Here is a 9,528-nt window from a genome sequence, read left to right as displayed (position 1 = left end):
AGATCAGATCCACGATACAATTAACCACAATGGTCTGTCCTGTAACATATAAAAGAAAAGACTACCATGCACTACCTATATCAATAGATATTACCGTTTAACCTTATGACTTACAAACTTAGTCCTTCTGTAAGGGAAAACACCAAAGCATATAGATGCAAAAGACAAAAGAAGTTCATAAATCTCTCAAAGCCACTCCCAGGTACTATAGTTCAGATAGAGAAGTGAGAATCCAAATATATAAAAAAGATCGTGAAAAAAATAATCATGTTAGCTAACCAATCTAGGCTTACTCTAGTGTCATCTGATCCTGATACAAGAAGCGAACCACTTGAGTTCCATGCGATAGCATTCACGCAACCTGCGTGACCCTGTTCAATACCACAAAAGAAAGAAGTGTCGTAAAAAGCAAGCAAAGAGGAAGTGACTTCAGCTTTTTACTCAACAGCACACATATATTCCAGCACGCCAACAAGAGATTCATTCATATATATTAATGCACATGATAAGACACTGAATGAAAATGTTAGTTAGATACCTCCATCTCCTTTTCCAAAGCAAGCTTTTGCACTAGAGAAGAATGGAACTGTACTTTTTTCTTAATGTCCTGCAAAGGAGAAAATATTAGTTGCACTTGCATTATGCTTTGGCTTAAACCATAAGTAAGACATGCACAATTACAGAATGCAGGAGCAAAGAAGAACAGTACAAACGATACAATTAACCTCTGTAAAAAAAATACAATTAAGTGTCCTGATAATTCAAGATATGCGTAGTAAAAGGTATGTGTCTAGACATAGTGTATATCTAGATACATAGCAAAAGTTATGTATCTAGAAAAGTCAAAACGACTTATAATTTGGAATGGATGGAGTAATATCTAACCAAGTAATGCTACCAGGAAAGCAGTTGCTGACCTATATAATGTTAGTCGCTGAATTCTCACTCTTGGTAGTAGGAGAATTTTTACTCTCATCGAGAGAGGATGACTCTAGAAGTTGGGGCAATTTTCTTGTCTATTTCTCACACAAACTTGCACAAATGCCATACCAACCTGAGGGGTTGGGGTTACATATTTATATGCTGCTAGCCAGCCAAGCATATGCCAAGATGCTAGTCTAAGATGCTAATATGTTGTTCTAGCTAAGATGCTGTCCTCTAAGATGTTGTCCTCTAGTCTAAGATGCTGTCCTAAAAACAGAAAAACAGCCACAAGGACCATGTGAGCAGCACAGCCCCACAAAGACCAGCCACACATGAGACATCCATCATTCTCCCCCTAAGTCTTGTGCGTCGTCTTGTGGGAGAGTTGAACCATCCCGGTCCTGGAGCAGAGCTCAAGGAACTTGATCCTCCCAAGGGGCTTGGTGAGCAGGTCTGCAAGCTGGTCCTTGGTGTTGATGTAGCTCGCCTTGATGCTCCCTTCTCCAAACAGCCTCGGATGAAGTGGTACCCTCACCCGGAATGTGCTTGCTGCGTTCGTGGAACACGGGGTTCTTTGCCAGGGCCAGAGCGGACTTGCTGTCCACCCTGAGCTCCACCGCTCTAGTGTCTCTGCCAAGGAGATCACCAAGCAGTCGAGCGAGCCAGAGCGCCTGAGTCGAAGCAGTGGAGGCCGCTATGTACTCGGCCTCACAGCTGGACAGGGCCACCACCTGCTGCTTGACCGACTGCCAGCTAACGAGGCACTTGCCGAGGAAGAAGAGGATCCCGCTTGTTCTTGCTGGTGTCGATGTCGCCGGCGTGGTCGCTGTCGCTGTACCCGACGAAGTGTGCCGCCCCAGGGCACCTCGGGTAGTAAAGGCCGTGGTCGAGAGTCCCCGCAACGTAGCGGATGATCCTCGTCACAGCCTGCTGGTGCTCCGTCGTCGATCGCTGCATGAACCGACTAACGTAGCCGACGGAGAATGCCAAGTCCGACCGTGTGTGGGCGAGGTAGCGAAGGCTCCCCACAAGACGCCGGTACTGCGTAGCGTCCACCTCCTCTGTCGTGCTGTCGCGGCTCAGCTTCAGCCTCTCCTCCATCGGAGTGAGAGCTGGGTTACAGTCGGTGAGCCCAGCTAGCTCAACGACGCGCTTGGCGTAGGCGGTCTGTCGAAGCGTGATCCCAGAGTCATCTTGGTGCACCTCGATTCCCAGGTAGAAGGAGAGAGGCCCCAGGTCACTCATCTGGAAGGTGGCCTTCATCTCTTCCTTGAATGCCGCCACCTCCGCATCCTTGGGGCCGGTGATCACCAAGTCGTCGACGTAGACACCCACCAGCAGGGCATTTCCTCCATTGCCCCGTCGGTAGATGGCCGCCTCGTGCGGGCTTTGCTCGAAGCCCATCCCCTTTAGCGTGGAATCCAACTTGGCATTCCACGCCCTCGGTGCCTGCCGCAAGCCATAGAGGGCCTTGCGCAGGCGGAGTACCTTGCCCTCCTTGCCGGGGATCGCAAATCCCGGCGGCTGGTGCACGTAGACCTCCTCCTTCAAGTCACTGTTAAGGAACGCCGACTTGACGTCCATGTGATGAACACGCCAGCCCTCCAGGGCAGCTAGCGCAAGGAGGAGTCGCACGGACTCCATCCGTGCCACGGGAGCGAGCAAAGGCGTCGTCGAAGTCGACCCCCTCCTGCACGAAACCTCGTGCCACCAAGCGAGCCTTGTGCTTGACGATGGCCGGCTTCATCCCTCTTCAGCTTGTACACCCACTTAAGGGTGATCGCGCGATGACCACGAGGAAGGTCAGCAAGCTCCCAGGTGCGGTTCTTCTCAACCGCATCCATCTCCAACTGCATCGCGGCGCGCCATGCCGCGTGTCTCTCGGCCTCTGCAACGACCGAGGCTCGCCGTCGTCACACGCAAGGTGCAACTGCGCCTCCAGGTCGTGAGGCAGTCCCGGCACCGGCTGGTCGCCGAGAAGGTTCTCCATCGTACGGTACCGCAACGGGCTCGCCGTCGTGGTACGCGTCGATGCGCTCCTCGTCGTGAGAGAGCGGAGTAGCGAGCTCAACCGGGCTGTGCTCGACACGAGCTGGTGAGTAGACGTGCCCGGAGAGGTGCCTGTCGGTGCTGGAGTGCGTGGCGTTGCCGGCTGTGGTGGAGCCGGCGAAGAACTCATCGCAGCCGAGGTCCTGGCTGGAGAGCGTGGTGCTGTCGGAGTAGCAGGCGCCGGGGTCGGTGGAGGCTCGGGACTGGGGTAGACGCGCTCGCCGAAGAAGAGCTGCCTACTCCCCCAGCTCCCTCGAAGTGGACGTACTCGACAGTGAAGTCGTCGTACGTCGGAGCCGAGCCATCGTCCACCGCCTTGTCCCACGCCCATCCTCGCCCTTCGTCGAACACAACGTCGCGCGCCGTGCGCACACGCTGTGTCTTCGGGTCGAGGATGCGGTAGGCCTTCGAGCCCTCCGCGTAGCCGATGAACACTCCCGGAGTGCTCCTGTCGTCGAGCTTGCTGATGTGGCCAAGCTCCTTGGCGAACGCGAGGCAGCCGAAGACCCGCAAGTGGGAGACCGCCGGCTTGCGCCCATGCCAAGCCTCGTACGGCGTCCTGCCGTCGAGCGCCTTGGTAGGCGAGCGGTTGAGGATGTAGACGGCCGTCACCACCGCCTCTCCCCAGAAGACAGCCGGCATCCCCCTCTGCTTGAGGAGGGCCCGAGCCATCCCCACAACCGTCTGGTTGCGCCGCTCGACGACGCCGTTCTGCTGCGGGCTGTACGGCGCGGAGTAGTGGCGCTGAATGCCCTCGTCAGCGCAGTACGACGCGAATTCAGCCGCCGTGAATTCGCCGCCGTTGTCGGTGCGCAGCACGCGCAGCTTGCGGCCGCACTCCGCCTCCGCAGCAGCCTGCGCGTCTGATGGCGTCCGCAGCCTCTCCCTTGCTGCCGAGGACCATCACCCACATGTAGCGGGAGAGGTCGTCGACGAGCAGCAGGAAGTAGCGTCGTCCTCCCGGTGTGGCCGGTGTCACCGGGCCACACAAGTCCCCGTGCACGAGCTCGAGCCTCTCCTTGGCTCGAAAGCTCGCCCGCTGGGGAAAGGGGAGTCGCCTCTGCTTTCGTCAACACGCAGACGTCGCAGAGCTGCTCCACATGGTCGAGGCACGGCAGGCCTCGCACCATCTCCATGGGACTGAGCCGCTTCAGGGCCTCGAAGTGAAGGTGCCCGAACGCTCGTGCCACTGCCACGCCTCGTCGGTCCCCGACGAGCAGCGAGACAGAGGGGTTGTGCCACCTGCACGTTAAGGACGTAGAGTCTATTTGCGCTTCTGGATACCTTGGCAAGAAGCGACGACGGCGATCCCAATCCTCATGACTCCATCCTCAACCACCACGCGCGAAACCGTTTCTCAGCCAGCTGTCCCAAGCTGATGATGGAGTTCCTCAACGCGGGAGATGTAGTAGACTCCGGGGAGCAGCCTGTGCTCACCAGACACGGCGGTGAAGATGATGGAGCCGACGCCCTTGATCTCCTACGCCGGAGGCATCCCCAAACTTGACGGGAGCCTCGGACGCTAGAGTCAAGCTCGGTGAAGAACTCCCGTCGACCGGATAATGTGATGGGTGGCGCCGGTGTCGAGGCACCACCCGTCAGTCTTGTCGTTGCCGGAGCTGTCGCCGAGGAGGGCGTGTGCTTTTGGCTCGTCAAGGTGGAGGAGAGCCGCTGCGGCCGGTGCCGCTGGAGGTAGCTCGATGCTGGCATGTGCCATGAATAGAGCCGGCTTCCTCCTCCGCCTGTGCGACGTGGGCCTGGCCGCGTCGTGGCTGTCGACAGTCCTTGGCCCAATGGCCAAGTCTGGCCGCAGTTGCGCAGGTGTCGTCTCGTGGCCGGCTTGTGCCTGCCGGCGGCGCCGCCCTGGGCGCCTCCGCGGGCATCACCCTCGGCACGTCCTCGCGCCCCAGGCCTGGGCATCTCTGCGCGCCTTGCGCGGCTTGCCACGCTTGCGGCCGGCCTGTCGCTGGAAGAAGGCTTCCCCCTCCGTCCTCCGGTCACCTTGGCTGGCAAGGCCACTGCTCTCGAGTGAGAAGGAGCTTCCCGCCAGTGGTGATGGGCCCCGAGAGGGACTGTGGCTCATCGCTGTCGACGACCTTGAGGCGACCTATCGCCTCCTCGATCGACATCGTGGAGAGATCCAGCAGAGACTCGATCGAGCGAGCCATCTGCTTGTACTTCTCGGGGACGCAGCGGAAGAGCTTTTCGACAGCTCTCTCCTCGCCGTAGGTGTCGTCGCCGAACTGCACCATCTTCTGCAACAGAGTGTTGAGACGGAGAGCAAAGTCATCAACGTCCTCACCTGGCTTGAAGGCCAGGTTCTCCCACTCCTTGCGAAGTGCCTGCAGTGTGGACTTGCGGGCGCGGTCGCTGCCGATGCGTGCCGCAGCGATGGCGTCCCAAGCCTCCTTGGCAGTCCGCTTGCTGGTAAGCGAGAACTGCATCTCGGGCGGGACTGCAGCGATGAGAGCATCCAGCGCCCGTCGATCTAGGTCGTAGTCGACGTCGCCGTACCGGACTGCCTCCCACATGTGCCGCACCTGGAGCTTTACCCTCATCACCGCAGCCCACTCGACGTAGTTGGTCTTGGTGAGGGTAGGCCACCCACCGCCGGGCCGACGTCCCTGACAACAGCCTGGAGCCCGTGGTAACCACGGTACCGATCCGGGGAGAGAGAGCCACGCTGCCTGTGAAGGCCGCGATCTCCATCGACCCGTCCGCCACCGTTGCCGTGCGCGCCTCCTCCAAGCGCCACCGTCGTGCGCGCCTCCTCCAGGAGCGCCCCAGCGCGTCCCGCCTGTCTGGGCTGCCGCCACGCTCGTGGACGTGCGCGGCTGCCCAGGAGCGCCACCGCCGTGCGCGCTCCACCAGGAGCGCCGCCAGCGCGTCCGCGCCTGTCTGGGCTGCCGCCACGCTCGTGGACGTGCGCGGCTGCCCCAGGAGCGCCACCGCGCGTGCGCCCTCCACCAGGAGCGCCGCCAGCGCTCCGCGCCTGTCTGGGCTGCCGCCACGCTCGTGGGCGTGCGCGCTGCCCACTGCGCCGCCCGCGCTCGCGCTGCCTCCCTCTCTAGCAGCTCGAGGTCCGCGTCGGCACTGTCGTCAGCACAAACGGAGCTGCTGACGCTGCCGCGCAGAAACTCGACCTCCGCTGGCCGACCCAATCGCTGCATCCGCGCTGCTCGTTCCGTTCCCCTCCCGCTCTGGCGGCTGCCGCGGATGCCTCCGGTCCGCTGCCAGCGCTCTACGCGCCTGCCGGCCGCCAGCGCCGTGCTGTCTCCTCTTCCGTCCCGCTCTCGGGTGGCAGGCATAGGGTTGCGCGGGGGGAGGTGAGTCTCGTTCCTCTCCGCTTCAAATTCGGCCAGTCCTGCCACTTTCTGCGTTCTCGGGTGGAATAATGGCGTACGGCGCTGAGACGTGCCCTAACGACATGTAACTCTCATGAGAAATATAACCGAGGGCCTGCTGCGTGTGGAGAGGCTTCTTCAGACGAGCTGGGAGGGATGAATAGGAGCGGCCGGAGGAGCTGCTGCTGCCAACAGCTGGGGCTGTTGTGGGGCTGGGAGAGAAGATGAGCAAGAGATGCTCAGGCTACAGGATAATATGGCTCCGATACCAGTTGTTAGTCGTTGAATTCTCACTCTTGGTAGTAGGAGAATTCTTACTCTCATCGAGAGAGGATGACCCTAGAAGTTGGGGTAATTTTCTTGTCTATTTCTCACACAAACTTGCACAAATGCCATACCAACCTGAGGGGTTGGGGTTACATATTTATATGCTGCTAGCCAGCCAAGCATATGCCAAGATGCTAGTCTAAGATGCTAGTCTAAGATGCTAATATGCTGTCCTAGCTAAGATGCTGTTCTCTAGTCTAAGATGTTGTCCTCTAAGATGCTGTCCTCTAGTCTAAGATGTTGTCCTAAAAACAGAAAAACAGCCACAAGGACCATGTGAGCAGCACAGCCCCACAAAGACCAGCCACACATGAGACTTATCCATCATATAAAATCAAATTCCAATAAAAGAAAGCCCTTTGTCGTGAATGTTTCAGTTGATGGTGATGCTGGACCAGACCTCTTTGCCTGGTAACTAATAAGTAAAGAAGAATGTGGATAGTTGGGGGATTGTAAATAGACAAACTGGTGTTCCTTTTCATTGCTCTCTTTCTAACACAGATGACATGCTTCAGGTGTTGGATCAATTTCTTCATAAGCTTATATGATGCTTGTTGCCTTCTTTTATTCCTATAAATACAGTTTCCTGAAGAAATAAATAATTATTGATGCCCATGTATTTGTAACTGGTCCATAAGTCGCCATACATGTGTAAGTTGAGAGGAAAAGATCTACTGCGAAGAGCATGCCACATATTAGCTTGTAAGGAGCAGTATGCACACTCTGCACACAGAACATAGGGTATTTTTTTGTGAGAATAGCATCACTGTATGAATCCTTTGCTCCATGCATATACAATATGTACAAAAGGCCATATCATTTCACAATTACCTAAAGATTTCACAGTCGCTAAGAATTGATCAATCTGTGTTCTTTGTATTGTTTCATTTTCCCCTTAAACATTCAGCAGGTTGTTTCAGATTTGCACCGCATAAAGAGCAAGAATTCTAAAGTCAACTTGATGCTGCTGCATTTCAGAAGTTGCCCGAATATGAATTCCTAAAGACAGATAAGGTATATAGCAAACCGCTATTCTAATCCAACTACTGGTATCAGGCTGCTGCATCGAAAGCACTCGAACAGCAGCTGGTTCCTCCATGTCCCAAACCCTTGTGAGTTTCAACCTAATCAAAAGCACCGATCCGGAAATGGAACCCAGCACCCACTAACTCTCCAAACCTCCCCGCCAATCACTCCTGCCCCATCGATTCGCCGGCACGAACCCTGACGAATCGGCCAATTCGATCCCAAAGCAAAGCACAAATGCCGCCTAAAGCGCTAGGAGAAATTTCAAGGGTTTGCTGTTCTGAGGGCCTTACGGGGTAGCCGTGTAGGCTGCGGGCGTCCAGGAGATCGGTGACGCTGCCGTCCGAGAAGGGCCACCGCAGCTTCTCTGCCGCGTCCATCTCCAGCTAACCCTCGCCGCCTCCCCTCTCCCGCGTCGCCAGCCGCCAGCTTCCGCGTGATCGCCGCGGGCCGGGTGGGGGGATGCTTCTGGACACTCAGCGTCCTTCGGGGCTCGAGGGTCGGGGAGGAAGGGTTGAGAGGTCTGGTTTCCAGGAACAGGAAGGCTGGAAGGGTTCCAGAGAGAGAGAGGGCGCCCCCGGGTCGAAGTGGGGGAGTGGGGCCAGCCGGCCAAAGACGCGTGGAGCCACCGCTGAACGAGGCGTGGCCTGCCAGGTGGGGCCTACCGCCGCCTTTTCTTTTTCCTTTTATGGTAGTGTTTAGTTCCCAAAATTTTTCAAGATTTCCCTTCATCGAATCTTTGGACGCATGCATGAAGCATTAAATATAAATAAAAAATAAAACTAATTACACAGTTTAGATAAAATTTACGAGACGAATCTTTTAAGCCTAATTAAACTATGATTGGACACTAATTATCAAATAACAACGAAAGTGTTATAGTATCATTTTGCCAAAAATTTCGTCAACTAAACAAGCCCTATATATGCCCTTGGATTAGGATGGTGGGTGGTTTTAGGGGTGAACTCAGAATAATGGGCGAAGCCAATTACTTGCAGAATTGACTGAGGAAGTTCTTAAGAAAAAACATATCTAAATAAGTTTAAGGGTCTATTTAGAACATAGGAATTTCATAAGAATCGCATAGAAATCTCACATAAATTAGTTCAATTTTACAGAAAAAACGTATGAATTGGGAAAAAAATCCTACACTCTAAACATGCTATTATCGTGTGCTGGCTCTTGCAGCAGCCTGCAAGAATTTGGATGGTTTGGAGGAATGCTGAGGAATTTGTGAGAGAAAAACACTGTTCCGAATGAAAAAAGAAGCGCAAGCCGGGTTTAAGGACACGTGTACTAAGTAGTTTTGAAGTTGGGCTGAAGTGGCAGAGACTTAATGTAGTTTTGGCTTTTCAGACTCTGTGTATTTGCACAATACATGTTTGAACTCTAGGTATCATTTGGTTTAGGCAACCGCCAATCATCATGTCCAATGAGAATTTAAATGGGACGGCATGCCAGAAATTTTATACGTCAAATTCCAAGATGACCATCAATGATTTATGTTGCTACTTTTATCCTAAAAGAATACAATTCTACACTACCTTTAATCAAATTATCTAAAGTTAACAAAATTTATAAAAAACTAATACCACTCTCTCCGTCCCAATTATAAGACGCTTTAGTTTTCTAGACCACATAGTTTTTACTATGCACTTCACATGTAAGAAAAGCCCAAACGACTTATAAATTAAAACAAATTGAGTAAACATATGACATAAAATATATAAAAAAGTATATTTCATAATAAATCTGATCTCACTAATCCGGTATCATAAATATTGGATATATTCTTTTTTATATAAAGCTTATCAAATTCATAATGGTTCGATTTTGTGCTACGCTGGACCTATATTTC

At 54.0% G+C, this 9,528-nt stretch overlaps 1 long non-coding RNA gene across 1 annotated transcript; it reads right to left on the bottom strand.

Moving 5' to 3' along the window:
* Window positions 1-6: 6 nt before the first annotated feature.
* Window positions 7-8,236, bottom strand: LOC136551401 (uncharacterized). The gene is made up of 3 exons (XR_010782552.1): window positions 7,964-8,236; window positions 539-607; window positions 7-371 (listed from the first exon to the last, which is right to left on the bottom strand). It is a non-coding gene; the product is annotated as an uncharacterized lncRNA (long non-coding RNA).
* Window positions 8,237-9,528: the final 1,292 nt, after the last annotated feature.

The sequence above is a fragment of the Miscanthus floridulus genome, chromosome 1, assembly GCF_019320115.1.
Source record: "Miscanthus floridulus cultivar M001 chromosome 1, ASM1932011v1, whole genome shotgun sequence".
NCBI lineage: Eukaryota > Viridiplantae > Streptophyta > Magnoliopsida > Poales > Poaceae > Miscanthus > Miscanthus floridulus.
The sequence above is the reverse complement of the archived record's forward strand: the minus strand, read 5'-3'. Positions and strand labels throughout refer to the sequence as shown.